This window comes from Rousettus aegyptiacus, unplaced genomic scaffold (assembly GCF_014176215.1).
Source record: "Rousettus aegyptiacus isolate mRouAeg1 unplaced genomic scaffold, mRouAeg1.p scaffold_m13_p_13, whole genome shotgun sequence".
In the NCBI taxonomy this organism is placed as follows: Eukaryota; Metazoa; Chordata; class Mammalia; order Chiroptera; family Pteropodidae; genus Rousettus; species Rousettus aegyptiacus.
In genome coordinates, this window is record NW_023416288.1 from 18,189,118 (window position 1) to 18,216,715 (window position 27,598).

Consider the following 27,598-nt stretch of genomic DNA (forward strand, 5'->3'; position numbering starts at 1 on the left):
ACTTAACAACAACAGAATGTATTAGCTCACCGAACCAGAAAGTCCAGAAATGATGCTTTCATACAACTGGATCTAGGGTTTCAAATCTCTTTTACAGTCTCTCTTATACCCCATGTAATGTTTCTGTTTGTCCCTTCTTCTCTACATGATGATCACTACTTTTTGTGGAAGAAGTCTTCCTCCACTTGGCTAGAGAAGAGGGCCACTTGCAACCACAACTTCACACCATACTAGTTTGAAAACCAATAGAAAGAAGGCAATGTTTTTTCCTACAGCTATGTATCAGTCTGGGGCAAAATTTCCATTGGCCCTGCTGGCATCATGTGCTTATCTTTTTCTACTCAGTATGTTCAGGGAAATGGAGGACTGGGATTGACCATTACTAAAGCATAACCAATATATCATCAGAAACATGTAGAAAAGAGAAAGTATTTTGGAAGAAATCAGAGGATGTAGAAGGAAAGTATGCTACACAACAGAAATTACATATGCTACAGTTTGACTCATAAATTGTCTCCCATTAGAATTCTTCTGAGGCTAAATACTGAGATATCTTGAAAGCTATTTGATGATCAACATTCTATCACGATTTGATTAGTGTGATGGTTAATTTTATATCTCCACTTAATTAGGCCATGGAGTACCCAGATATTCGATTAAACATTATTCTAGGTTTGTCTGTGAGGGTGTTTCTGGATGAGATTAACATTTGAGTCCCTAGACTGAGTGAAGCAGATTCCCCTTTCCATTGTGCGTGGGCCTCATCCAATCTGTTGAAGGCCTGAATAGAACAAAAAGCAGAGTAAGGGAGAATTCATGTTCCCTGCTTGACTGTCTTTGAGCTGGTACTTCTGCCTTCAGCTCTCTTGATTCATTGAATCTCCTGGATCTCCAGCTTGCCAACTATAGAGCTTGGGACTTCTCAGACTCGTTCGAGCCACTTCCTTATTCAGATTCTCTCTCTCCTCTGTCTCTGTCTCTTCCCGCCATCTCTCTCTCTCTCTTTCTCTCTTTCTCTCTCTCTCTCTCTCTCTCTCTCTCTCTCTCTCTAAGTATGTATAACATTCTGTGTTTTCGGGAGAACACTGACTGATACAGTTAGAGGTATTTGGGTGACATTGGGCAGAAAGAATATCTGGACTACAAGGATATCAAGGATATCTGGACTACAAAATCAGTGTTGCTGTCCTATGGCTTAGCGGCAATTTTCTGTCACTGGGATATTTTTTTTCCCCACTTTCAGATTACAGAAGATATGTTGTTGCCTTTTGTGGGGTGACTATTAAAAATCAAAATGAGAAATTTTGTTTTCACATTATGTCTTCCAGATGCACTTCGAGATATTATAACAGGCAAAAGAATAAACTCTACCAAATATCATAAAACGTTGAAAAAATTGTATATCTCCTGTGATGTGGTCTGATTAAAATTCGCATTGCTTTCCTAAGAATTCAAGAGAAATGTAGAGAAGAAAATCCAATGTATTAATATTCTATGAATACTGGGGATAGGTAATCTAGCAATTTTCTTTCAACTGTGTGCTAGGATTAGAATAATATTATGTAGAAAAGACAATTCTGGTTTAAACCTATAACCCATGAAAATGAGTAAATTATAAACTTGGCAAATACATCTCCTAACTTCTAAAAGATGTGCAGAAATTAATTCAAAAGGGCATCAGTGGAAAAATAGAGGAAACACTCTTACATTGTGACAAAATAAGAGATAAATGGCAATTCTAAAATGTCACAGCACCACATTACGGACACCTTTCTCATGACTTTTATTAACATGCCTGCACCGAATGTATCTACAGAACGTTTCTTGGAAGCTTAAGATCTGAGAATCAGATTTGGTGTCATTCCTAGAATTATCCAGGAAATGGTAGAGTTGTCTAAAGTTTTAGGGTTTTTGGTTTTGTTTGTTGCTGTTTTTTCCAAACAGATTGACTTGATTTTTCTTATTACCTCCCTAATGAGAAAGAAAAAAGTATGCTTTGGGGGACTGTTGTTATAAAATTAACCATATTCCAGGGTATTAGATTTCTTGTTCCAATTTTTAGAACATGACTATGCAATTTAATATTTATAATTTTTAGTGCATGACTAATAATTTACATCAGTATGCATCGTGCTGCAATTCTAATTAATTGATAGAGTACTGGGTAGAACAGTTTTTACCATGTTAATTTTGGTTGTCAATTGGAATTAAAGAAAAAATAGGTAAACCTTGAGCTTCCTGAGTAATTATGGAAACAGTATCTGAATAATATATATAAAGCGATTAAGCCAATTCAATCTATAAACTGAGGGATTATCTAAATAATTCAAACTGGCCTGCCTTTCATGATATAAATGGCATTTGGGGGTAGAATTTCTCAAATCTGAGTTGCACTCTGATCTTTACTGCCTGAAGTCATCTGATTTATTCACTTCACCTTGTGCTTTACAGACGTAACAGAAGTAAAACTCTGGAGGGCCTATGTTCTCATTTGGTGTTTCAGACTCCATCATAATGGTCTTATCAGTGTAACAAACTGATAGGAAGGTACTTTAAAATGAATACCGGCCCCTGGACTACCTAAGTGACTGAATTTGATATATTGAAAAAGGTTCTTCCAATATCTATGTGGGGAAAAAATAGGGGTGACAAAGCAAACAAATGAAGAAGGCAGGGAACATAAAAAGAGAAAGTTCCTCAGGAATTATCTTGGATGAAAGCTTCCATGACTGAAGGATTCTGTGGCTAGAAAAATGAGAATGGTGTTCCAAGTTCCCATGACCAACATGTACACCCACAAGAAATAGCGGTTGGTCTTCACTCGGGTGACAAGAGATCTCAAGCATCAAATCTATTAGACCAGGAACACTATCCTTCTCAAACTGAAGTCCACCCCACTTCCCTCTCTCCCAATTTCATAGTGTTGTGTCAAAGATTAAATGATACCCTTGAATTAACACAGTATAATAAGTTAATTATTATTAAGTAATAAGATCATCAAGTTTTTTTGTTTTGTTTTGTTTTTGTCTTTTTTTTTGAGTATAAATTTTATAAGAACTTTGGAAAACAGTTAAATATGTAGAGTATTTAAAAAAAAAAAAACACTGTGTGAATTTTTAAAGTTAAACCCGAGACTGTGAAGACAGTTTCTAGCTGCAGGTGCATTACTTCCATCAAAAACCTCCACACCTACTGGAATGCACCATAACTCTGTCCATGAGGGAAGAAATATCGATGGATAAATTGAGAAGCACTGGAATAAACCTAAGTGTCCTTCTAATTCTACTTTCATAGAGAATTACATGCCTTTGTCTCTAAATTTCATAGCAGATTGGTACATTGTACATTTGAATGAGCAAATGGAAGCCTGTATTTCTGTGCTGTTACTTAGGAAAAAATAAATCCTTATAATTAATGCCTTATCTATCTGGCCAATTTCTGATGTCCCTGTTACATTTTCTCACAAAAAAAGAATGCTTTTCCATATACTCTGCCATCCAGTTTTCTCTAATGTTAACATTTTCTATAATCACGGTACATTTATCAAAACAAAGAAACTGACATCGGTACAACACTATTTAAACTACAGACTTTATTCCAATTTCCTTTGTTATTTCACTAATAACCTTTTCCTGTTCCAGGATCCTATAGCATTTAGGGGCTGTGGATTTTCACTTTTCCCTTTTTATCTTTAAATAATATAATGGACACAACGTAACTCTTTTTAAAAGCTTTAATCTTTCATAATTATCAGTGGTTATTAATAGCTCTGTATTTTTTTTTAAATAGTATTAAACTCTTGCATTAAATCTAATGAATTGCTTAAAACTAATAAGAAACTTATTGTGTAAAATTTTAAAATATAACAGAAACATAGAAACATAGGTTAAAAATGCTACAACCATTTCAAAACAGCATACAACCTCTTTCCTTCCAGCAAAATCCGTTTCACCTAGGAAATGATTTTCTGAAAGTCTAGATTTGATTTACTACAGAAAAGCCCTGAATAATTTCTGTTTGAGATTTTACAGTCCACTTACGGCTCGAACTAGCACCCTCTATGACACAGATATATTTTGAGGTGCTTGGGAGGCAAGAACCTGTTCTTACTCATTTTCGTATTCTTAACATTGCCTTAAACTTGATAAATATTTGTTGAATTAATAAACACACATTTTTCTAGAATTTTCAGGCTGAAGTAAATTTGAAAACTTGACACTTTCAGGTTAATTGGACTCCAGAGCCTTCATCTCTGACTGCCTTTGGGATGTTTTGGTGTAGATAGTGTCAGAGGTTGATAGGTGAGGTGTTACAGACAGCTTCGTGGAAATGTCATGAACCCTTGTGGAATACTTACTGCCTGAAAACTTGCCAAGTTTTAAATGTCTGTTTCTTTTTTTCTGAGACAACTAATAGGAACCCTTATGTTGTTATAAATGTGCAATCAAAATAGAGAAATGTGTTCATAGCACAATGGCAAACATCAAATGAAGTATTGGTCATATCCTGCTTAGGCATAAGCAATTTCCTTGTAATAAAGATATCATTCAAAGAGCAATCATTCCAAGGTTCTAACTACTGATGTGTGACGTGTACCAGGGCAGAAATGTGCTTAGTGATCACCCCATTGATCTCAACATGCCTGAGTTTTTTGTCATCTTTCCCTCTCAGTTCTGAGATCTTTACTAATAGACTAGTCCAAACATGTTTGTATGATCTCTTGATATTGCATGCATTTAATTGTTTGTGTATTTGGCATATTTTTATTAATAACCTACAGTACAAAAATAATTTAAGTAGGAATGCCCTCATATAATTGTAAAAAAAAACTCTGATGACCAAGAAAAATTAATGGCTTTTTATTCTTCTTTTTAAACCTAAGGGCTTGAAAGTTTGAATAAATCGTTGAGGCTAATTCTGAAATTTAAATCTTAATTTGGGCATTAGTTTCTCTTAAGTCTATTTTATCTAGGCAGAATATTAGCTGTGCTATAGCATGATCTGAGCCTCATATGTTCTATATCCCCCAAACATTGAGAAGAAACCCGTGGGAGCAGAGCCATGAGTCCATATTCGCTGCATAAAAGGTTGTGGTGTTTTGCCATGGCCCTGGAACTCAACTGTTCAAGTAGCCAGATCCATTATTTTCACTTTGCTAGTGGACATTTCTGGGGAAGAATCTGTCTGAGATTACTCAGTAAGAAGTAAGTAAACCAGTTTACACAATAATAGGATCTTAATAAGCATGATTGATTTGATTGGGTATATGTGATAGGATTTAAAGGAGAATTGGACATTGTTTAGAGCAAGAGTGGACAAACGTTTTCTTAGATATTAAATATGTCCAGCATTATAGGTCTCTCTTGAAACTATTCAACTCTGCACCTGCAGCATAAAAGCAGACAAAGATATTACATAAAAAAAATGGACGTCATGGTCTAATAAAACTTTATTTATAAAAACAAGTGAAAGGGGCAGCATTTGGCCCTTGGGTCACAGTTGGCCAATTTGTTTAAAATCACAAAATCTTCTAGGTCTTTCCTAAGGCAAGCCCACATTTGGATCAAACTTAAATGCATTTAGATGCCTTAAAATAATACCCATACTACTCAGATCATGCTGCTTTGCTCTGCACTAACTGCCTCCAGGACCTTTTATTTCAGCATACAACTAGCATACTGAGTATGAAGGAAGAGTTTATTTTGTCTCATGACATAGTAATCCTTTACCAATTATTTAGGTTATAGGCAGTTGATTTATGATAATGACTAACTCAAGAATTATTTTATTTGATTCACAGAGAAGCACTGTGAAAAGTCAAACCTCAGTTTAGCAAGTAATATTTGAGAAATGGGTTTCTACCTTACCAAATTTTGGTAAATGTTGGATTAATAGATAGATACCCATTCCTACCATTATTTTACATCTTACTGGTGAAAAAATTTATATCGTTTCTATCTTACTTTACACCTCTCCTATCTTAGCATAGTGCACTTCATTTTGCTGTAGGAAGCAGAATAGGATGAACCTATTGCATCATCTTTGTTTACTTGCGTTTTATTATTTCATTATTTCTTTCTTCAACATTTATTACATACCTAATGTGGAGAGAAAGAGTAAAAAGCATATGTAAATCAACTACCTTTAAGAGAGAGCAGTAATTAAAAATAGTAGTTATATATATATTTTTTATGTATTTATAAACTCTGTTTTTCCTTCTCAGGTGCTGTGAAACGCTTGGGCTGTGTGGAATCACGACTTCCTTACACACATCCCAGTGCCTTTCAGGTAGTTGCTATTAGTAGGCAATTACTTGATGATTTCTATTAATCAATCTGGTCAGGTTTAACTTGAAGTCACTTGCTTTTGTGCTCTATTTCATAACGGCAGTTGGTATCAATTATTGAAATGTCTTCTTTTCCTCTGGCAACAATTGAAATTAATTTGGTATTCTTCCTGCTGTGCTTACCCTTGTGGAACATTATTTCTTCTTACTTCTTGACATATTGGTTGCTTGATGCATAACTTGTACTCAAAGTCTTCCCCCAGCAGAGTAGCCAATCTAATTCGTGATAAAGAAACCAGCCCAGCAGGTAACCCCTCATGTCCTAGCAGCAGACACTGAATTCAAACTCAAATCTGTTGGCCCTGGGCCCTCTTGGCACCATTCTACATGCCCAGTTTGGGATGAGACACCGAAAGGGGCTTTCGTGCAAATTGGGATTTATGTTAAAAGGCAGTACATTTCAGCAGAAAGAAGAGAGTTCGTGATTAGATAGACCTAGATTTACATTTTTGAATTTTGATTCCATCCCTTACTTGTAGGACCCGGGGCAAGTCATTAATCTCTCAGTACCTCCGTGACTTCATCTGTAAGACAGAAACTCACATCTACCTCATAAATTGTTGTGAGTGTTAAGAGAATATCCACACACACCAGCACATCTACATCACCTAGTATGCCGTATATACAGTAGGTTAGTAGGTGCTTCATATTTTTTTACTTTACAAGGAATGTCTTACCTGCAGCCTCAACCTAAAATGAATGGCTGTGGCTTTTCGGAGAGATGCCACCTTAAAAGTCCCCTGACTCAAATATCCTGGGCTGAATGAAAAAATAGCTTTCTCAGGGCCCTGTGGGCCCTGTCACTAACAATGACTTATGCCTCCTGACAGCAAATGTTCACATTTGGAACCACAGCTTGCTGAGGTCAGGGCAAATTTCTGAGGCTTTTGTGTAATGGGCTTTGTGTAATGCTAATAAACACAAAAACTTCTTCTCTATAAACATGTTCCATGCGGACCCCTGAGGCTATAGTGCTGATGAGCTTATTTTTTTAATGAAAAATAAGATGAACTGCAAGCACCCAATTAGAGAGGCTCAGTCAGATCACTAGAAGCTTTCAGGTCTGGACGCAAAGAAAGAGGTTTTAAGGGGCTCAAGCAAGAGAACCCATAATGAGAGAAACACTGAACTTGCTTTTATTCTTAGCAGCAGCTTTGTTTGTCTTCTCTCTAGGCTCAGAGCTGTGCTGCTGGGACTGAACTCATTTCCCAGCAAACTATTTTTGTTTTTCACTTGCAATGCACTGTGAATGGACTCTCTGAAATGCAGGCATCTTAGTCCCTGTGGAGTGCAAAGGCTTTGACAACACGATGAATAGCAGTGGGTAATTTCCAGCCCTTACCCAGATACTTCTTCCTATTGCAAAAGATACCCTATGACCTAAAATAGTTCTAATCCAGAAGCCTCACCTTTGGCTTGTTGACAAAGAAAATGTGATGGGGGAATTGTTTTTTGGGTGCTGCTCTTCCCCATGGGTTACAACTCAGAGACTGCTGTGTGCGCATCTTTTAAAATCAGTTTGTGGGTGATGAAGCTGTAGGCAGATAATGGCAAAATATTAAAATAAAACTTCTAATAATAATGAGCCTGCTACTTGAAGAGCCACTTTGATGGGTAGATAGATACATTCTAAAGGTCCAGAACCAAGGCTCTTCCAGTTTAGGGTGATTAAGATTAAGACTGTATTTCTTCAAGGACCTAGCCAAATCTAAGACCCAGCAGCAAAGTCCTGATGACATGTATTCTTCTAATTCTGCTTCCTTGTCTTCCTCTAGTTCTGCTTCCCCTGATGGTGTCCCCATTTTTGGTATATTCCATTTTATGCACATTTATGGTATGTTCTTTGTTTGGTCTTTATTTAAAATTAAAGAGAAAAATATATTTGCTTACCTCTTTTAACTTGGGTCTCAAAGTAGAAGTATCAGTTCTATCAATTCATCTTCCTTTCCTAGTGACCTATTCAGTACAGATATATTTACTATACACTGACACCAGCCAAACCCTGTATAACACATTAGGATTCATTGGTGAACAAAACACACACAGACTACAGCCATAACCAAATAATCAGATGACTAAGTAGTTATAAACTGTGTGATCTGTTCCAGAGATGAAAGTATAGGCTGGGGAGCTTATGAAGGCTAACGAGTCAGAGAAGCTTGCCCAAGGAAGTGGTTTTTGGACTGAAAACTGAATGATGAATAAGTGAAAGTAAGAGGAAGATCATTCTGGGCTACGGAAACAGCATGTACAAAGGCCCTGAACCAAAAGAGACATGGTATATTGGAGGAACTAAAAGCAAGAAAGTGTGACTAAAGAATGTTGAGTTGGAGGGAAATGTGAGATGACGTTGGAAGGGGTGAAGGATACTGGCCACAACAGGTAGGACCGAAGGTATTGGGTTTTTATCTTTATATCTGTTGAGATAATAAAACTAGAAAGATAAACAGTTTTGTTTATGAAAGATTGTGAATATAGTATATGAAATCTGTTAAAGAGGGGAGTGCGGTGGTTTTAAGGTAGATCTATAAATTTTTTGATATTCCTTGCTTCAAGAAATAAAGCTCAATTCTCTTTCCCTTGAGTATGGGTTGGGCTTAATGATGCCCTCTTTATGAATAGGACATGATCGAAGTGAGGGTATATAATTTCTAAGGCTGGGTCAAAAAAGACAATGCGATCTCCACCACACTCTCTTTAATTATTTACCCTGGAGGAATCCAGCTGCCATTTTGTGAGGAATAAGACCTGGCAAGAAACTAGGAACTCTTATAAATAGTTGCAGGACAGAGACAAACTGGGATCAAATTCTCTGGCCACACTCAAGCCTTCAGATGATTATAGCCTCTGCCAACATCCTGACAACTCAAAGCCAAAACAAGCCAGCTAAATGGTACCCAGACTCCTGACTCTCAGAAACTGTGTGAGATAGTACTTGTCATTTGAAGCAGCAAAAATTTGACATGGTTTGTTATGCAGCAATAGAGGAGGTAAAAACAAATAGTAGTAGGACATTTTTGCAGTGGTCCAAGCAGGAGATGATGATGATGACTTGGCTTACAGCCATTGCTCCTCAAGACCAATATCACTTCCACCTAGAAATACACCATGAAGATTAGAGCCTGACGGCTAGAAAGCTGTAGATATGGCTTTGATTTCAGGCTTTACCACCTAGAAAAGCTTTGCAAGGTTGATTACAACCATGCCAATGATTTTTTAATTCATATAACAAAGGTAATAATATTACTTCCCATTTTGCTTACATGGAGGCAATAGTTGCAAAGTTCACAGTGGAGGTTTGGGAACATGGTAACTGCTCCTGTTGGTTTTTGTTATTATGTAGGTAGTAATTTCTCTCTCCCAATCTTGTTCTTTGCTTCATCAAACACTGCTATGTCACTTTCCTTATCAACTTACATTGTGAGATTCCCATTACTTTCCCATTAAATAAATTTAATTCTTTGGCTCTGCATTGAAGTTTCTCTAGCTTTTAACTTGAAGAACCATGTTGCAAGCTATGTGAACCTCTGCTCCATGCAAATCCATCATCTCTTCAATTAGTTTCTGTTTCTGTTCTTTTCTTTTTCTTCTTTTGTGGCTTGTGCTTGGTTGAGTCATTTAATTTATTTTATCCTCAGTTTTCTCATCTCTATATTGTGCATAATAATAGATACCTGCTCCTCCCCACTGTTCAAGGAAAGCATGATAAAAGTTGTTGCATTGGACATCATTTGCAAACTCATTATACTTACAAGAAGTCTTAGCATACATGTTTTACCTCCTGCATGAGCATACATAAAATAAAACAGCCACCAAAGGGCATCTCAGCGTTCTACTAGCCATGAGGAGGCACTTCAGACCTCAAGCCTCTGTGGGTGTTAACTCACTTTCAGGACACCAAGCCTATCAGTCTCACCTCTTGTTTTCCAGCACAAGTTTGAGATGTAATTAATCACTGCTGATGCATGCTCAGTCATGCTTTATTGCCTAATTAACCTCAGGTGCTCTCTTGCCAGTCGCAGAACAATTCGAAGCAGCTGCTGCTCTATACTTAGAGTGAAGAGGAAGTTTCTGTCATAGTGTGGGCCAGTAGCGCCTCTGCTGCCGGCTGCAGAGATGACTTCGAGTCCCCATGCTGGCTTGGACCTCACTGGCCAAAGTTACCTGAGTGATGGGTATGTTTGACCCACACTGAATACATCCTTGAAGTGTAATTTTAAATAGTGTATACTTATGGTAACTCCCGATTTGTATGGACCTCCCAGATTCACTCAAAAGTATATGGGCATAATTTTCCATTGTCTATACTCCCTACTGATAATAATGAGAGTTATTACTCCTGGTGGATGCCCTTTAGAGGCCAGAAACAGTACCTAAACAATAGTCGTGGGTCTCTTCCTTGCCTGCAAGCTTCCTTTTAAAAAGAGAGAAAGTACCCAACAGAGAGGTTCTTTAATTTTCCAAGGACCCAGCAAGAAGTGTTTTACACTTTTAATTTTTTCTTGTTTGAGTTAGCATCAAAATACAATCATTTTAGCTAAGCTAAGGTATGGTACCCAGATGTGATAACTACTTGGACAGATATACAAAAAGGCTTTCTGAAGGGCACAAGAAAGTACTAGATTCTTTCAGATCACCAGCACACACATAACTGGGGAGGATGTAAAGTTAAGGAACATATAGAAGCTGAAGCTTATGGCTCCTGAAACATCTAAGTCCAGTCAGTATCACCAGGATGGAAGTGCTACCTGTTACCATATTTCTGAGCAATTTTCTCATCTAAATATTTCAACAGAGCAAGCCAGGGTCATTTAATAAAATGATATTTCATGTCCTTACAAATATATTCTAACAGTAATGTTCCTAAACAGTAGTTTCTATTTAATTCATCTCTGAATGGATCACCTCTAACTCAAGATGCCTAAGATTGTTTTGGGAAGTAGATAAGATATAGAAGAAAGGAGAAGAATTCCTCTATAAATTGCCAAGGTGAAAAGAATAATTCCTATGGTATTGGGTGGATAGAAAGGTACAGGAATTAGACAGTGGGGAGATTTTCTTCCAGAAATTTAATCTAGTTGGAGCGTAGTGATCAGAAATGTTTTATGGATGTTCTTAATTTCTAGTTAGTACATTGGACATTATTGCCTCAAGGGAAACTATGATAATATATCCTAAAAATGTGCTGTTAAATTTAGGTTAACTTTTGGTAAAATAAACTTGCCATGGTCAACATTGGTTATATAGAACAATTGACTCTGAATTTTAAAAAACTCAATTACATGAAGGCTTTTAGAAATAATGATCACTGAGGCTTATTTTGTTTCATTTATCTTTATTTTATAATAATTATTCACTGTGAGAATTGAAGTCAATTGACTATTCTCAAAAAGATTTTAATAAAATCGAAAAGTTCTCAGAAAAATCTATGAAAATCTTATGAAGTTATCCCTGAGATTCTTCTGTTAAAAGTCTAGCAACAAATGGTAATTTAAAAATAACTCTAGTTTTTACTTGTGTTGCTCCAAGACCATATAAGCAAATTTATGGTTTCAGCAATGATAGGAGCTGGTATTGGACTTACTCTCTGACTTTAAATAACTATAAAACCTCAATAAAACTTATAAAATAACTGTTTGCAGTGATAGAACTGGAGCCAAAGCAGAGACACAATCTTGGCGGGGGAAAGGTGGGGCATACAAGGTGAGTTTCATTTTCATTAAGGCTTTTCTTCCTGGAGACAGTTCCCAGGGAGATGGAGACTAAGCAGTGAGTGTTATATAAAAGGCCAAGCACTTTTAAAATGTGTTTTCTAAAATATATACCCTGCAACTCATCGAACTCAACTGCAAAAACAAAACAAACAAAACAAAACAAAATAAAACAAAAAACAACACCAAAAGAAACCAACAACAATCCAATTAAAAAATAGGCAGAGGATCTGAATATTTTTTCAAAGAAGACCTACAGATGGCCCATATATCCATGAAAGTGTATTAACATCATTAATCATCAGGGAAACGCACATCAGAACCATAAGGAAATATCCTCTCACGTCTGTTAGAATGGCTATCATCAACAAGACAAGTGATAATACGTGGGAGGGATGAGATGGAAAAACAGGGAAGCCTTGTTGGTAGGACTATAAATTAGTGCAGTTACTATGGAAAAGAGTATGGAGTTTCCTCAAAAAATTACAAATAGAACTGCCATATGATCCGGCAATTCCACTTCTGGGGATTTATCCAAAGGAAATGAACACATTAACTCAACGATATCTGCATCTACCCCCATGTTGACTGTAGGGGAAAAAAATGCAAAAAAAAAAAAAAATTCCTTCTTTTAAAAATAATGGTTTCCTTAGAAATTGAGAACTGATAGCTCACAAGCAAAAGAAAATATTTGCTTTTCTTGTTGCGGTATAATATCTAACCAAGCATATCATAACCTGATTTTTTCCCTCTTTTGCTTTCCACTTTTGATTTCAGGAAGTCTAGATCTGATGGGCAGGTAAGAAGGATTGTAGTATATACCTCTCATTATCTAATACGATCAACCTTTTCCTTAATTTCGGTCTCTAAGAATAATTTATTACATTGAACTTTGAATCAAGGAATAACTTAACAAACATCTGAGTATGATAGTAGACAAGGCACATACAAAGATAACTGGAAGAATTGGCCTGTTGAATTGGATGCTGAGCTCATCCACCAAAGTGAGGATTTTACGTTGACATACTGAGGTGAAGTTACTCTTCCTGATACTTATTAGGTCAAATTTTTAGTTCCAACTTGGGATCAAGTACAGGTTGGGATAGTAAAGCTAAATCAGCAGCACTGGCTGCAGGCTTCCTTCTTGAGTGACACATACCTCTAATCTGCTAGAGGTATTAAAACCAAGGGGAAAGCATGGTTAATCTTCTTGGAGTGTCATCTTACTTGAAGTTTCAAGGAAAAATTATTTCTTTTACTTTTAATATCACACAGATATAATGTGAAAATGCAAAACATACACGGACTTAAAACAAGGCTGAAGGAAGCCTTTTTGGTGCACGTCTCCAACATCTCACGGGTGTCTGTGTGTATTCTTTGCTGCCACTCGGGAGGAAATGTTTGAGAATGGAGAGCATATACTGTCAGGCTGGAATTTAAATTCGCCTCAGCCTCTCACTAACAGTATCATTTTGGAAAAGTTGTCTAAACACTCTGAGATTTAGTTTACTGATATTTAAAAATAAGACACTAATATTTACCTCGTGCTGCCACAAATTAGAGAGAGAAGGATGGAAAACCTTCTTGTACATGCCTTGTGAGATGGTATCCTCTCCTCTCTACTCCTATTCCCTAAAATTATGTGAAACCATTTAGGTATAAGTTGAAAGGAGGAGGACTAGGAGAACACAGTATATTATCACAGACTTGCACTCAGGTTTTCTTTTCCAGAGTGAATGTCTTTATCTTTCTTTCATCGTGGTGTTGTCATAAAGGCTAGGAAAGAGTCTGCCCTGAGAACACAATTTGTTCCATATATGGCTCCTGACTAAGAAACAGGGCCTGGAAGAGTCTTTAAGTGCTTGTGTTTTCTCAGTTCAATGAGGCCGAGTAAAAGTCACGTAAAATAGGAAGGCTATCCTGAAGTAACTCTACAAGGTATAGGACAAGAGGTTGCATGAGGGGGCCACCAGGGGCTCCCAAGAGATCATACAGAGTATGGAGAAGAAGCTTTGAGGACAAGTAGGACTCCTGGGGAGTCTCTGAAAATGTACGGAGAGAGTTTGGGGTCAGGGGATTAGTTGCTGTGCTGTCGTCTGGGGCTACCTGGTTTCTGGGGGTATCTGCAAGGGGAAAGTGAAGTGAAACTAAATGGTGGTGACAGGGAAGCCATTTATGAGCACTAGCGATGGGCTGTCTTCCACCCAGGTGGTTCATGTATAACAGTGTTCATAAATTGGGAACTTGTAATTTAGGGACCATTTAAAAGTTATTTGCCCAATGATACCTTTATTTGTACTATTTGTGCAAATATGAAATTCTTCTATTAATAACTATTTGCTGAATGCAAAGCAAATCAAGGACACCAAAATGAGGCAAGACCCTAAAATTACCATTTATCCATTCTTTATTTATTCAGCAATATGTAGCATTCACCATGTACCAGGCACCAGGAATATAAAATGAAAAGTTCCTAGGAATATACATTCTACCTAAGACTGTATATATCATAGTCATTCACTTTCAAAAGTATATGTGGAATTTGTATTTTAAATATTCACTTTTATTAATGTTAAAACAGTATATCAACTTTTTTTTTCTTTTTCATTTCAATTTCTCAAATGCTCAGGGACATCTCTGGCACTCTTTTTTTTCAAAGTAAAGAATATAAAATATACATATAAAATCTTTGGCTTGATTCTAAACCTATTAAATCAGAATTTCTGCTCCTGAGGCCCAGAAAGCTGCTTTTTTAGTAGACTCTCGGTGTGATCTTATGTAATTAAAAGTTGAGAACTATAGTCAACTTTCTTTCTTAACTTTCTCCCTTATCATAAGATAGATGACACCAAGGACTTTAAAGGCAAAAGCAGAAGCAATCACATCTGCCATGAAATTTCCAAATGCAATCTTTCTAAGTATGTGTTGGTGCATAAACTGATTTGTTTCAACTGATTTTATCAGTGGGGCCAATCCACGAAACAGCCATGCCAATCAAAAAGTCATTTCCTTTTGTTTGTGTTTTAACATTCACCAGACTGGGGCTTGTCATAAAGGTTACCTGATTACACTACTGTCGCAGACATTTGGGGGCGGGGGGCGGTGGGCAGCGCTGCTGTAGGATCCACACTGGAGACATTCATCAAAGAACTTTTCAGTGGGCAGGTCCATTCTTAATGAAAGTGTCAGTGGCTTTCACAGAAAAGTTTATCTTGATTTCTGTTAACACTCTTGATAATAAACTTCCACTTTCTTTGATAAATGGTCTTTCTACATTTTTAAGTAGGCAAAGATAATCAAGTCTGAGAGGACCAACTGTATTTGGGGAGGGGAGTCGGTGTGGTTGGAGGGATCCAGAAGTCTTGTTCATTGTATTTGAAATGAAGAAAAGGAAGCTGGAGTATGCTGGTGTTTACGGCAAGACTCCCAGAATCGGAGAGGCTCAAATCCTGCTCTCACACTTACCTGACCATCTTGGGCAACTTTGTTTAGAGTAGCTAAGCCATGTTTTCTCATCCGTAAAAAGGAGGAATTAATAATAGCTAATATTTATTGAGTGTCTATTATTGTATTTACCAGGTCTACTCTAGAGCATTTGACATGTATTAACCCATTTAGTCCTCACAATAACACTGTGATGATGATAATAATATCCCTATCTTGCACATGGCATAACTGGAGAACAGAAAATAATTTTATAGAGTGTTTCAGAGCATCAAGTATGATTATGTTTGAAATGCTTAGCACAGATTCTGATTCTTATAAATGCTAAATCAAGATAACTATTAATATGGATTTATTGCATTAGCCTTGTTTTACCTTTCTAAGTCCCCTTCCAATAGTTATTTCAAAAATCACAGCTACTTTAGACTACACCCCTGGATCCTCCAGTTAATTCAAATGTATCTATCATCTGAATGCATATGTAGTGCTCATTCTTAACGCTTTAGAGGAAGGGTACTTTGAGCTTCTAAGGTTAGTTATAGGAGATAATATTCTATTTTCTCAGTATGTGATTCTGATTCATTACACTGATCAGAACCAGAAAGCACACATCACCAAGGAGAAGTTTTATCTGAAACATTACAAATCAGTCATTTTGTTTACTTCCAAGGGGTACATAGTAGGTGTTTTAGTGAGATTGATGCCCTTTGGATAGTTAATCCAAATGTGAGTTCCATTGATTGATTGCCCTCAGAAGAGTAGGACAAGAGGTAATGTGGCATAGAGAAGGAGCTGGATCTCCATCAGGATATGAGAGGAGACAGGGCTGGAGCTGAGCCCTGATTCTCTTGCCCTCTACCTAAAAGTTGTGTGATCTTGGGCAAGCTCCTTCAAGTGCTTAAACTAGAAGTAGCTCATAGGTCTATTTTGAGAAAGTAGACAAGAGAAGCTAGAGAAAGCTCCATAGCAGGTGCTCAATAAATAAAACTAAAGTATAAAGATTATTTCTATTGTTAAGCCACCTACCAATAATGTTTTAGATACCCCAGATAGGATAAATAGTTGAATCCTAGGACTGCAAAGCCAGCACACAGAGAGAGATCACAAAGGGGTGAACTCTAGTCAGGCTGGTGTAACTACCTACCATAATCAGTTAGCATCCAGAAACAACTGGTTCCAGAGGCCCTAACTACTCTCTCTTTTTTTCATTGACCTAATAAATGCTGAAGCATTTGGAAATTAGAAAGCAGGACTGTGTCTAAAGATAACCTCTTGTCCAGTTTTCTTTGAAAGTTTGGGGTCACTGATGCAATACTGCTAGGTGCCTTGGTAGAGAGTGTTTCTGAGGGTACCTACGAAGAGAAAGAAAAGTCCCTGAGAATGGGAAGGGAATGAAAGCTAAGGTCCCAAAAGTTGTGCAAACTTGTTTTCAGCCTCCTGAAATCTAGGAATGTTGACAAGGGCTAGACTCTAGAGCAAAGGTTCCCAGTCTCAGCAATGGTGCCGAGCCCAAAGCCTGCCATGAAATGGCTTAATCCAGATGCAATGGGCCATCTGACTTACAATAGTTCCTTAAATAACATCGTTTTGCTCAACACCTTTTCATTATAACATTGATGAGATGCCATAGGAACTTAATTCTTTTTTATATCAATTAGCCCATAGTCAAACTGGTTTCATTATAGGTTGTTTTTCTTAAAGTCACAGAACCTATCAGTGTTGTTAAGTGAGAACTTATAGTACAGTGGATTTCTCTTTGGTAACCAGTGTGAACTGAAAACCCAATACAACTTGCTGATACCTCCAGGCCTTGCAGACTTGATCCTCACCCATGATGCAGTCAAAGGCCTTCTTAGAACAGTGGGGAGAAGAGACCATAAGATTGCTTTCTATTGGATTCCCTGCCAACTTGGTGACATAGAATAGACAAAAGATATATAATATTCCTTGTACATCCAAGTATAGAGTGAGATGCATATTTGCTACATAAGTTAATGAGACAGTTGTTGAGATCCCTTGTTGAAATCAGAGGAAAATAGTAAACATAAAGTAAATGCTGTGTTATTTAGAGTTTCTTCTACCTTCATGAAAAGTTCTACTGGGCCTCATCTGACTTCAAGGACCTATGTGTTTCTGCCTGAAATCTAGGATGTAGAACCCAGTTTGTACCTCTAGCATAGTGGTTGTTAAACTTGGACATGCATCAGAATCACTTGGAGGGCTTGTTAAAACAAAGGTTTGCTGGGCTTTACTCCCAGAATTCTTAATTTAGTAAGTCTAATGTTGCCAGAGAATTTTTTATTTCTAACAAGCTCCCAGGTGATGCTGATCCTGCTGGTACAGGGACCCTATGCTGAAAACCACACTTAGAGACCTAACAGAGACTGGGTTTGAATTTTTATGTAACCCAACTTTTAGAGGAAATCCTCTTCTTATGAAGCATAAATTTGTATTTTTGCTTTGTAACACTGTCCCCTGTACCCACCCTCCATATTCTTCACCAAGCACAATTGCGCAAGCTGGTTTCCAGAAATTTCTGTTTTTTTGATGCTATTTTTTTACATCAGGGTTTGTGACAGATAAAGTTATGGCACTTTCTTTCACTTTTTAATACTTAAAGCTTTTTTATTATTTGGTTTGTTTTTTAAACTTTACTGTTAAAGGGAACTCTGAAATCATCTCGTTAGTAGCCATTAGTATTATACATTGGACTTGAGCATTCTAGGGTTCTAAGCAGGATAAGAAAGCAAAAATTGGAATTTGTGATATACACACTCTCTCTCTCTCTCTCTCTCTCTCTCTCTCTCTCTCTCTCTTTCTCTCTCTCTCTTACAAAACCATCATTTTATTTTCTTCAAATACAACCTACCAAAGTCTCTTATCTGAATTGGTTTTAAAAGCTATTTTGTGTGACAAATTGTATCCAATTTTTTCCTGTACCCTGTAGATATTCTTTCATGGACTGATGAACAGAGTATAAAATCTGTTATAAAAATTAAATCGTGTAGTGGGTAAAAGCATGGGCTTTCTTGACAGATATACCTCAGTTCAAATTTCAGCTCCGTCCTTCATAAATAAGAGTGACCTCAGGCAAGTCAATTTTTCCTCTTTGAGACGCAGTTTTTCCACCAAGTAACAGAGATAAAGCCTTCTGAGTTGTTGTGAGGGCTGATTTTGATGATATAATAATAAGTATTCTAAGTAGGAGCTATTTTTGTTTCTTAATGTTGATCTTTTCCCCAAACCTTTTAGCCCCCTCTTCAACTATCCTAATTTTATAGTTTAAAAAGAAAAAAACTCTGAAAAATTAGAGAAAAAAAAATGTATCTCCATGTAATGGATATTTAAAGGAAGTTGTTATTGCCAAACCATGTAATTTTCACTTGTTATGATAAAGTTAGGTGTGTTTGCTTAGTGGTTACTCTTGGTTCAGTAGAGATTGCCTGAATCGGCATTAACTAAGAGAATTCACACAATTCTAATAAGTATCAGAGGGCTGGAGAGGACTTTTCTCCAGGCAAGGTGGTCACATTGGAATCCTGGGTTAACATCAGTATGTAAAAAAATAGTCAGATTGTATCTCTTTTACTAACACAGAATATTCATGGGCTAAAAGTATTTGCAGCTTAGATTTTTAAAAAATGAAGAATATAGATAGATAGATAGATAGATAGATAGATGATAGATAGATAGATAGAGTAAAATTGTTCATGCCAATTTTTACCAACTTTGACCTTTGAATGCAGTTCATAACATACTTCTCCTCAGGCTTTAGTTCCATGTCATGTGAATCTAAATGAATCCATTCAGATGGGGTATAGCAAATAAAAGAAAGTGAATCTGGTTGATTTAAGATAAAACCAGATGTGTGTTTTGACAGGGGCAAAAAAACGAAATCGATTGACAGGGTATGGCTCACCTAATTAAAGGTAGATGACCAGGGTAGGAGGGAACAAGAAGCAGAAGAGCTCAGGCACCCCGATCAGCAGGCTGACTCTTTTCTGAGCACCAACTGCTTTCCATCTGTGAGTCCCTCTGTTCAAGGGATAAGGGTCCATCCACCTTATATAGGTCAAGTCAAGTACCTACCTACCTATTGTTAGGGGAGGTCAGGAAATTTTGATGGACAGTTTCATCTATGCTACTGCATATAATTTCTGGTGGTCGGAGGACTCCTCTCTTTCCCCCTCCACCAACAGCCTGCAAAAAGAAGTACTGGTACAAAAATCACATAATTATATTTGTTTATATTTGTTTATATAATGCGTTCATTTAACTTGAAAGAAAAGATGCCGTAGACTTAGAATGACAACAAAAAAGCATTTTAAAAATACAATTTTAGTCCTCAACTTATCCAAATTCATAAGTCCTCATGCTACACACATGGAATTATCTAAAAGTTAATATTTAATGTAAATATCCATGATGGCATGATAAAACTCATTAAATGGGATAATGTTCATTTGAAAGGTTAATTTATTCATATGGCAATGGCTATTTTGGTTTTCACTTTTAATAGCAGCAGCAATAAAAACTTTGGCAATACTGTTAATTTATTGAAGGCTATAGCTAGTAAATATTTAATACAGCCCCAAATATTTTAATATTTTTTCCATTAATATTTTACCTAACAGTTTTCCTCTCATATAATCAATTTGATATTTTAATGCTTAATATTTTAATTAGTCTTCAATTTGGAGAGATAAAATAGGAATATAAGCTTAAGATAAGAAATTATATCTACAAGTTGAAGAAAATGTGGAAAATATGTAAACCTCTTAAGAAGTGGAAAATTCTCTATTTTAAAATGTATGCCATAAATTTTATATTAAATGAACACTGAATCATAAATGTTTCTCCTTAAATCTTTAATATGCAACAATTACGTCTCTTTTTAATATCTTTTGGCATTAAATTTAATTGACCCTGGTTGTGTCAATTAGAAACACTTTTATTATTTATGGATTTTTTATGAATTGTCTTTATCAGATCTGTAGAGCTTTAGGCCACTTGCTTATTCATCACCACCTTCATCAAATCACCATCTTAACATACTTTTAAAATAGTTTCTAATAAAATAAAACATTCACTCGAACCCTATGTTCTAATGTGAGTGGCACACATTTTTGTAAAGAACAAAATAGTAAATATTTTGGCTTTGTACTTTACATACTGTCTCTGCCACCTCTTCTTTTTTTTAACAACCTTTAAAAAATATAAAACTATACTTAGCTGATGGATCTACACAAAACAGGCTGCAGATTGCATTTGGTTAATAGCTTTAGTTTGCTTGCTCCTGTAATGCATTATTTCTTTTTATAAAATGTTATACATACAAAAGGCTATAAAATATATTTGTGAGTTTAAATAATAATTTTGAAGTGAACTACCATAATAACCACTGTTTAATTCAAGAAGTGGAATGTCATAACCAGTGCCTCAGAATCTCCCCATATGCCAATTCCAGAATTAATAGACATTGTCCTTCATTCATTTATTTTCATCTTTCCAAGAAAAATTTTCTTTTATCTGAATTCCTTTATAATTTAGTCGGCTTGTCACAAATATTTATTAAGGATAATGTGTGTTCCAAGCATTCTTTTAGAATCCTAAAGAGCTTATATCTTAGTGATAGAGATAAACAATGCATACATAAGGAAATAACAATAATTTAATACTAGTTGAAAGTGGGAAACGATAGTGGCTTAAAGATGATATGAGTTGAAAGATATATATTTTTAAAATAGTGTTGTGGACCTTACTGATGAATTAAATGTGAAGTGTGTAAGAAAGAGAAAAATCAAGGGTAACTAAAATTTTTACCTGAATGGTTTGAGTACATGAGGATGCCATTTAGATGATGAGGAAACTTCGAGAGGAGCAGATTTTATAGCAAAGCTCAGTAGTTATATTTGGGCTGGTTATATACTTCAATAGGAATTTAAGAAAATACTTAGATATTTAACCCTGGAGCCAGAGAGCTGAATGAAATCACCCAAAAAAAGATTGGATAATGGAAGTAGATAAAGAAGGGTTGAGGATCCAGGAACAAGACCTGGAGTACAGAAACATCTAGAAGCTTACTGGAAAAGAAGAGCCAAAGAAATATAGGTATAAAATACCAAGTCATGTCAGATAAAACTCTAGATAGGTTTGGGAATATCTTAAAATTTAGAGAAGAAAGGAAACCAAGTGGTCAACCAAGATTTAAAAATAAAAACAAAAACAGAAACAAAGTTTCTGAGACGTCAAACAAGCTGAACATACTGGAGTTGGCAAGTTATTCTTTATAACTTTGATAATAGTCATTGTGGAAGAGCTGTAAGGATAAAAACCAAAAACCTAGTTGGATGATGTGAGCAGAATAGCAGATGCAACTTTCAAAAGGGTTTGTAGTGAAGGGAACAAAGGAACAAAGTGATAGCTGAGGAGATATGGGTTTAAGGAAACTTTTTTTTTAAATTAGTACTATCATATGAGATTATGTATAATTTAAAGACAAAAAGACTCCAATATATGTCTCAGTGATATCACTCTAACTCTATACTAGTTATCTCATGCTGCATAACAAATTACCCCAAAACGTGCTGGTATAAAACAATCATTTATTATGCTCAAAGATTCTGTAGGTTGGAAATTCGGATAGGGCACAGTCAGAAGAGAGTTTATCTATTATCTACATCAGGGATTGGCAAATATTTTCTTAGAGGGCCAAATAGAAAATATTCTAGGCTTTCCAAACTCAATGGGCATCATCACAACTACTCAACTCTGCAATCATAGCATAAAAACAGCCGTAGATAATACATGAAAGAAAGAGGTGGCTGTGTTCCAATAAAACCTTACTTATGAAAATAGTTGGTAGGCTGGATTTGGCCAGTAGGTCCTAGCTTGCAGATTCCTGGCCCAGAATGTCCGAGGCCTCATCTGGAAGCCTTGAGGACTTTGGCTGGACTTGACAGCTGGGGCTGGAAGGCTGCAGCTCGTCGGGCATCTCTTTCTATTTCAGTGTGATCTTTCCACATGATCACTCAAGTATGGCAGCATCAGGTTAGTCACACTTTTAAAATGGCAGCTCAGGGCTTAAAAACAAATGTCCCAGGAAAAACTAGTAGAATCTTTATGGTTTTTTCATACCTAGGCTTGAAAGTCATACAATGTCACTTCTGCCATATTGTTTGTTGATGTAGTCATAAAGGTCCACCCAGGTATCGGGGGGAGAAAAAGAAAAAGAAAGTATACATCTTTCTGGGGTGGGGGAGGTCTTAAAAAATTTATGGACATGTTTAAAACCACCATACCTTCTAAAAAATAAGCAAAAGGTAAAGAAAGAGTCTTTTTTTTCCGGAAGGAAATTCTGACGTTTCAAAACTTGTATGCTTCTAAAATTTTGGTTGAAAATGGAGACTCAAGGTCACATGTCATTTAAAAAAATTTTTTTTTTTTTTTGGAACGATATTGAAGAAAAGATGGCTCCTCGGATAATTCGGTTACGATGGTACTTACTTACATTCAGGCTGCCTGTTTTCCTAAGAGGAAACTTATTATTGGCCTTCTTATCTTTTGAATGTATAGATTTAAAATAATTTATATTTTATATTTTTGGTTAGTCCACTGAACATGAAAATGAATATCTGACTCTTAGAAATATAGATAAGCTTATTTAGACATCTATGGTAGGCTAAATAATGGCCCCGAAGATGTCATATCCTGTAACCTATGAATGATACTTTACCCAGCCAAAGGAACTTTGTAGATGTGATTAAGAATCATGAGACAAAAGAAGTTATCCTGAATTATCCAGGTGAGCCTTAAGCATAATCACAAATTTCCTTAAAGAGGGAGGCAGAAGCAATCTGACTAGAAGAGGAAGTCGTAGATGTGATGGTAGAAACGAGAGGCTGGAGGAATGCAGGGCAGAGATCCTAAACCAGGGATCGCAGGTGACTCCCAGAAGCCAGGGAAGCCAGGAAAAGGGACTTCCCCCTCAAAGCCCCTGGAAGGAAACTGGCCTACCTGCACCTTGATTTTAGCCTAATGAAACTGACTTCAAACTTCTGTCCTCTAGAACTGTGAGAGAATATATTTTTGTCATTTTAAAGCACCTGGTTGGCAGTAATATATTACAGCAGCCATAGGAAACTATAGAAGTTCATGGAATATTTGGCTAGCACAGTTGTTTGCATCTGACATAAGTTGTGGTGACCTATTTTCCCATAATTCTATGAGGGTTAAAATGAAACTGTATATGAAACCCACTCATAGTAATTGCTCAATAAACACAAGTTAAATAAGACAATAAATAAAATAAGATTAGAGATAAAAATTTAAAAAATAAGCATAGTAATTGCTCAATAAACATAAGCTAAATAAATGACTGGAAAGTAGAGGTCAATAAAGGCGTGGCAAGACCAGAAGGTGGAACTGGTAAAAGCCACAAGAAGAAAAAGGCACAGTGAAGCCAGGTTGAAATCGAAAAGCTCCAAGGGGACTGGGAATGGAATCTTTTCCAGGAGACTGAAGAGTGGATCTCAGGATCTGCCGGAGACAGGACGAGGCTGTCTTCCCCCAGCACTTGAGTCAAGGCCCTACTGTGGAGTGGAAGGTGGAAGGTATGGCATTTAGTCATTCGACTCTGAGGGCCCACTGTGCCCCAAGCATCTGCTGTTCCTGGAGACAAATAGTGAGGAGTGGACTGTCTCTGGTTCCCAGTGCACAGAGTGAGGCAGGCAGGGTTGGCCCCAACAAACACACATGGAGGGCAGAGTCATCTTGAGTATCCTCACTAATCAAAAATTGTTTCAATTTCTTTTTAAATAGGAATATGTTAAATGCCAAACTTCTAACTTTGATGCTTTAAAGATATTTTTACCTGGTAGCTAATAAAAAGCTAAAGATTATAAGGGAAAACATTTGGTTCATAATAGACACCTTACCGAACCTGATTTACATCACATCTCCATCAGCTGTCTCCTAGGAGCAGCGAAGAACACTCAAGAGCATGGACTTCGGAACAGAAATACCTAGGTTTGAATACGAAATTTGCCATTAATTAGATGCGTAACTTCAGACAAAAATTGCTTACCCTCTGTGAGCTTCAAGCCCCTCCACAGCGAAATAAAGAAAATAACAGTATCTATTTTACAGATTCTCATAAGAATGCAAAGGGTTAATAATTGTAAGGCACTGACAGTATCAGCTCACAGTAAGGGCTACATGTTGTGTTTAAAACTTTAAACATAAAAACTTTAAGACCCTAGAGTTCTTAAGAAAGTATATTTATACTCTGTAAATTGCTTAAGTTTTTCAGAAGATGTTTTTCCTGCTTGATGTTTTCCATGCTCACTTTTCATGAGTCCCCCTGACAAATTTCCACTTACCTTTCAATGAATGCAGACAGAGCTCTGTCTGTGAAAGCCAAAGTGAGCCCATATGTTGCAAATGAGTGTCCGCAATGGCGACAGCAAGGATTTCACAATCCATGAGTGAGAAGAAAGCTCACAAATGCAGTGGGAAATGAGGTACGCCTTCTGCCACTTCTAAATCACTTCAAACCCTTTTAGACTGAAATAAGTGCTTGGGATGTGAGTCAGAGCTATGGCCTCAGGGTGAAGAAGTGGAAAACTTCTTGGTGTTGCCAGTTTGTTACAGCTGGATTCAAATTTTGACCCAGTGCTTACTCCCTACAAAACAAGCAAGTTAATTAAACTTTCTTAATTTAAAAAGGAAAACTGTGCCACTTTGGCAAAGTCCTAAAATACACATTTATATGCAAACCAATAATTTCACAAATCATATCCTTCCTTGGCTAAGCAGCAAACACACTGTGTGTAGATCGGGTGTTCAGAAGTTGGAGCACCCAGGGATCAGATACACACGTTTGTATTTTTCAGTGGGGGAAGGAAAGCAGTGCTAAGTCCAGCCTGTCTTTTGTGAGCTTTTCATGGCCAAGCTTTCTGCCTTTACTTTCGTTTAGCTTTTTAGAAATTGAGGACGTTCAGGCATTTCCTTTGGCAAATCTGGCACAGACTAAAGAGAAAGGACATAAATAACTTCCAACCTCTCCAGGGAAAGTAGATGTGTAACATATAAAAGAATGGTAGCTAGTCAGCCCTTTCCAGTTACAAGGTCCCAGGAGCTCATCTCAGATTTCATTCCCTGCTGTCTCCACCATTAATCCCAAAGGAGGAACTGACTCTGCAAACAGCTAAACTCATAATCATTCTCTTCATTTCCTGTGTGACCCTCCCACTCTTTCCACAAATAATCCCACAGTCACATCAGGCAGTGTCAGGGTTCCGGGTTTATTTCATTCCCAAGAAAAGTAATGCCTGAGAGAAAGAGCTTTTTTTTTTCTTTAAAATGTTGGCTGCTTCTTCCTAAGTTTTTTTAGAAAGATTTTTACAGTATCAGGTTAGTTATCTAAACACGCTGTGACTTTAACCTGGATATAAAGACTAAAATCAGGGGATAACATTTATGTGGCCATTAACCTTCTCCACTCTCTAGGTAAGAAGCTAATGCCACCTCAGAAGAGCAAGTAAGTAGGATAGCAAATGAAGAATCTTGGAGAATTCTGAATTCCCAAAGCCACACTGCTATATTCTTCCATATCTGGTTTCCTTGGGTCTGCTCCAGGAAAAGTATGTTCTTCTCAGCACTACCACAACGCTTTCCATCCCACGAAGCTAAGACTCGGGAAAAAGATTATTGCTCCATGGTTGGGGGAGACACTGCCTAGCAGTTGGTTTTTATTTTGTTTGGTTTTGATTTTAAAGTCTAGGGTGGGTGGTGAGGGAGTAAATAAATAAATGATAAATGTCATAAAATATCTTGTGAGATTGTAACTGATTGTGATAAACCTTCCCAGGGGCTCTGAATTTTCCAGGGAACTTTGTCTAGGATTGCGCAACTCTTTTGAGGCACCATCCAAAAATAATGACTTGGCTAAGAGAATTCAAGAGCTGCATGCAGCATTGCGTGTTCTTCTGGGTGCAACTCTATTCATATTGTGCTAAAGCTGATTGATATTCGCTATTTGTATCTCATGATATAGTATTCATATTGGGAAATAATAGTTTATTAATGAGCCAGAGGCTGACTGGCAGAAACACACTTGAGAGAGCCTGATAGGTGTAGCCAGAGAGAGATGTCATTTCCTGGGAAACAGACGATGAGCGAAATTTAAAAAGCAATTGCAGAGTGAAGAGCAGAAAAGTGATGAAGATGATTCAGAAAGAAGGACAATAGAACTCTCGGCATAGGGGAAGATCTGGACAGTGATTACAGACATCTAATAACAAGGAAAGGGTCCAGTAGCTGAGAAGGAAGGAAACTTGATCTGTTTGTACCTACGGACCATTTAGTAAGAACCCAACCCTCCCAGGGACCAGATTTAACAGAAATACAAAATTGTTTTGGAAAAAAAGAAACCTGATTTATTAAAGTAGGTACAGCTAAATCATATAACTAAACTGACTATTTACAGCTCCATCATTTGAGTACGTATTTTATAGATAATGTATCGGAGTATAATAAAAAATATCTTGTACTATAAACTGTGGTTGTGATTTGAATGACTTGCCTGAGAAGGATGTAGAAAAGGATTATCTCTTGATAGCAGCCTCCACGTCAGCCTAAAAAAATGAAATATCTTAAGTCTTGCTTCACAGTAATGGAAGGGATTCAAGCAAACATTTATAGCAACGATGCTATAAATTGAGGACCCTCTAGTGGATTTTTTAAAGCCATAAATGTTAAAGATTAACCTGTTACAAATTAAGCTCAGTCCTGCCTGGAAAATATTATGTTTATATATGAATTTTACAGGTCAAGTGGAGTATAGCTCACCATGTTTTCTTCCTCACAAGTTGAATTGACTTAAAAATTATTGCAAGAAAAACCATGAAAAATAGTCTAACCAAATACTTATTTCTTTACTTAATCTCTCGTTGCTTGACAATTTTCTTCTCTGTCATTTTTAAGTGGAAAAATACCTGAAATTCATCTACTGAAATTCAACTGAACAGAGTAATTTTAAAAGAATCAATAGGCATGCTAATAATAAGAAAAAATGTTTAAATGCAATATAGCATTT

At 36.7% G+C, this 27,598-nt stretch overlaps 1 long non-coding RNA gene across 1 annotated transcript; it reads right to left on the reverse strand.

Annotated features, from left to right (window-relative positions):
* Window positions 1-21,933: 21,933 nt before the first annotated feature.
* Window positions 21,934-25,674, reverse strand: LOC118610700. Its single transcript, XR_004953896.1, has 3 exons — window positions 25,562-25,674; window positions 24,882-25,184; window positions 21,934-24,524 (listed from the first exon to the last, which is right to left on the reverse strand). It is a non-coding gene; the product is annotated as an uncharacterized LOC118610700 (long non-coding RNA).
* Window positions 25,675-27,598: the final 1,924 nt, after the last annotated feature.